The sequence below is a fragment of the Columba livia genome, chromosome 3, assembly GCF_036013475.1.
Source record: "Columba livia isolate bColLiv1 breed racing homer chromosome 3, bColLiv1.pat.W.v2, whole genome shotgun sequence".
NCBI lineage: Eukaryota > Metazoa > Chordata > Aves > Columbiformes > Columbidae > Columba > Columba livia.
This window is the reverse complement of record NC_088604.1, coordinates 30,204,922-30,209,383: the sequence shown is the minus strand read 5'-3', so window position 1 is coordinate 30,209,383 and position 4,462 is coordinate 30,204,922.

The window sequence follows — 4,462 nt, the reverse complement described above, 5'->3', positions numbered from 1 at the left end:
AGTGTTTATTTTCTAGAAGAATTTAAAAGAAAGAAAGAGGGAAAATACATGAGGACTGTATAGGAGTCAGTGAGTTACTAAGCTACTGAACAAAGAACTCTAATTCCCCTCCCTTTTAAGTTTCTTCTGTGCATTAATTTGTCACTCTAGTTTGGTTTTCAGAAATATGCATTTTATTTACTAATGATTCATTCCTTTTTACAAGCCGGTACAAAATGTGCCATGCCAAAAGGCAGCATTTTCTGAGTGATTTAGAATTTAACTCCTTGAAGTCTCTATCAATCCCTTTGTTCTGTTATGACTTCCATAAAAGCATTTCTTGGACTCAGCCAATCTCATAAATAGCAGATTTAGGACCTGATTAGATTCCCATTACCTGTCAGTAGAATTTTGACACTTATTTGAGATGAGAGCAGGACTAGGTCTGCAATCCTGTGGAAATAATGATTTCAGGTCTTAAAAACCACCTTTCTATTGAGTGTTGTGGTCATCAGTGTTTTGGAGTAATTTCATAATTAGCTTCTTAATTTGTTAAAAGCCAGCCTTTAAAAGATATACTGTAATATTTAGAAAACCACAATTAACTTTTCGGTATAAAACTGTTTCCACCAAGTCTTGCTTAATTATAGATTGAAGCAATAACTGGATCCCAAAGCACCGAATGTAGAATACACTAGTGAAGCAAAATCCCAGAGTTTTGCATTTGGGTATTTGTATGCTTATATACCGCCTTCTCAAAGTCTCTGCAAATAGGACATGCACTTTTGTAATAAGAAAAGTTGTCTACATATATTTTTATAGACGTCTTAAATAGAAAATGCATTGAATTGACATTGGCAATGGCATTTTTTTAATCTTCAAACATCTTGAACATGATACTGGTGTTGGAATTCAAATTTTTAGGAGCACAAAATTGTGTGAAACATATTATTAGCATATGGCTTTATGGAAAAGTTGCAAAGGATACCTTATACTGTCATACCAAGTTACCTTTACAAACACACCCTTAAAATAAGCTATTGGTAGAGTTAGTTGCATTACAACCAGAAGAATGAGAAAACTATGCTTATTTTAGTGCCAACGTATTTTTACTTGTAGTACTTAGGCTAACCTGGGTCTTGGGCAGCTCTTTAAGCATAGTGTATCCATCTAAAGCCAAATTCATTATTCCCTTTCCTGACATTGTGTTCTCTTGGTATCAAAACATATCTTCACAAGCCAAATGACTGTGGCTTCTTGGGATTTAGAAGTACAATTATAGTGAAAGTAAAGTAAACACTGTTTCAATTACGATCATCAGAGAAATATGTGGGAGGTTTTGCAGTGCTGTTATAATTAAAATTTTGTCAAAGTTAGCTTTGTTATTCCTTGTTATCAGAGGATTATAACTCTGCAGTGAACACTGAGAAATTTCTGAACAAGCTTTTTTTTGATTCATAAACAATTTACTTCTCAAGTAAACAAATAAAACCGTACCCACTTAGTTATTTGATGTACAAATGGCTTGGAAAAAGAAATTTGAGACATTTTACCCTGAAAATATACTTCCTTGAAGAGAGACAGAGGGAAAGGCAAAGTCCTTTTCATATGAGAACTTTGGAAAATAGCTGGAAAATTATTGTTGGAGTGTATTTTGCACCTTTTTTTGGGACAAAAACCATCATGTCCTGCCTAAAGCAATAGGAGATATAATTTAATATCATCCATCCTGTCTCCACCGTGACCTTTTTTTGAAGGTCTCACTATGTGTGAGAGTGCAACGGAAGTTTGTGCAGCTTGTGAAGTTTCTGGACTATGGATGGGCAGACTCAGGGCTCTTGAAGTAGGCCAGTACTGCAGGTTGGAAAGAGGGACTCCTGGAAAGGACCTCTGAGAGAGTGCCAGTGCCTCAGTGGTCTAACTGGTATACATTAAATTGTTACTTGCATTGCTGGGGTAAGAAAATGAAGAGTGTAATCATTACTGTGATACAGTTGCAGCACCCATAAAGTTTGTGTAACTACTTTGGTGTTATTCTGATATCACTGAAAACAGATGATGGCCATTTGCTTTTCACACTTTTCCTTAAAGCGATAAGATTTAAATTAGTCCTTAGACTATAGGCGGCTTTGTGTGTTTGCTCAATGTATTTAGTCAGATTCAGAAATATTTTGGTAACAAGTTAAGTGTACTGTTGTGATGAATTCATTTTATATGCATAGCAAAAGAACTGATCTGACTGAACTAATTTTGTATTAATGCTGCTCCCACGTGTATCTCTTTAGATGTTCTGCTTTAATCAAAGATTAATTGGGAGCTAGTAGACACTTTTTTTATGACATTGTTTTGGGATTTCAAATTGCAATCATTCTTGGGGTCACTTTGGGCCATATTTATGGCTTTGTGCTGAGTGCTCTACCAGAGATAAATGGAACTCTTACCGTTATTAACTACTGTGGTAATATCTATCAATATGACTAAAGAAGATATTTTACTTTTAAAATGATCTTGACAGGCAGAGGATGAAAGGGTGAACAGAGGTGGAGGCACCTATGTGGTGCAGAATGGGCTTCTAAGTCCAAAATTTAGAACTTTAAAATCAACACTCAGATTCTCTTTAGCTCTAAACAGGTTAGGTGCTATTCTCTTTTCCCTAGAAAGGAGAGTTTTTATGGCACTTAACTATATGCTCCTAATCTTATGCCAAACTGAATAGGTAGATGTTAAATTTTGAGCACCAGGGTCTTTACCTCTACCCTGTCCACAAAGCAGGATTCCCACTGCCTATCCTGCCTGTGAGGCAGGGGCTGGGATCCGTGCCTCTGTTTGCCAGCTGAAGAAATGAGAAATAATCCAGACTTGCTCTCTTTCTACAAAAATTAATTGTTTAATTACTTCATGGCAAATGGAGCACATTCAGTCAACAAAATTAAAAGTGTATTGATGATCCAGTCAAATGTGTGCCTGAATCTTGTGTATACATCTTGAGTTAGTTTTTTATTGATCTGGTACCACATCTAGTCTTGCCTAGCAGCAAAGAAATCATCATGAGATAGTTACCTAAAAAAACAATCAAGTCCAACTAAAAGTTTGCCAAATTTCCTTTTATTATCCCTTATTTTTACTAAATGATACCAGGATGAGCTGATTGAAAGTTAGCTCAGGCATGTCTGCGAGGGCTCCACCTTGCGCCTTTGTTTGTAAACAATACTGAAACACAGTTGTTTCACAAAAATTGGAACAGGTAGAGGCAAAACTTGGCAAGAAACACTCTTTCTCATCCACATTCTCTGCAGATTAAAAACTCTGTGTTCAGTGAATTAAGTTTTATAGGTCACAGTTTTAGATATCATCATACAGAGTACTTAGCTGTAAGCTGCTAACAACTTAGTTGTAAGTTCCTAAGTAACTTTCACTGTTTTTATATTTATGTATACATATGTACACATACTTCAAGATTACTCTAGAAGTTATGCTAGTGTACAAAAAAAGCTTAAGATCTTGTAAATCTGTTAATGTTTGTTCAGCACTTTAGGAAACGGCAGAAACAGAGCCTAGAGCAGAAAGTCCTTGTTCAGTACCCAATGCAACTGGACATTTTGCTTCTGCAGCACAATAACTCAGCGGGTTTACTATGAGTTTTGAAAATGAAATTCTGAAATATACTAACACTGCAAGCTTTTATTTGATTTTCCATTATTGTCTCCTTCTAGAAATTATAATTAGCTGCCTCTCTAGAGGCAGAGAGCTAAAATATATTTGACTTGGTTGATGAGATGTAAACTCACTTCAAATATGGAAATAATATACTGTGATATACATCAGGAGAAAAAGCACCCTAATATGCTTGGTTTTGTGTGTGTGGGGCTACCTCACACAGGTCTAATTTACAATCATTCATTCAGTGTTTCAGCCTGCTGTACACAGACAACAGAAACTTAGTCATGTTTTACTGAAAATAATAATTTAAAAATTATGAAAATATGTTTATATAATAAAATAAATTTTTATAATACTGGAGGTTGGCTGTGAGACGTACAACTCAACCATTTCCATAGACTGGGAGACTCATCGAGGCTCAAGTTTATCAGCAGGGAAGCCATACAACTCAATTTCAGAAGTGAGGATCTCATCCTTTACTACAGTCCTCATCCAACAATGTATAAGGATCAATAATGGACAATGATTCTGCATGTAGTTAAGTGAAAGACCCAAAGAGTTTGCCTAAACATAGATGTCTAGTGTCATTTGAGATGCCACTGGGTACCTTCCTGGCTTCCTGCTGCTGCTCCCGAAGAGCACAGGCCCTCATAGGTCCTATGTTGCATTTTGCAGTCCAGCAGAAGCAACATGCATATTCAAGGGCGTTTTAATGGCATGAAACATCCATCTTTAGGTTACTGAACATTAGTCCAAGATGCAAGATTCAGTTTGAGATAAAGTAATGTATATGTAAGTACCTGTGTGGTAGCGGGTAGTCATA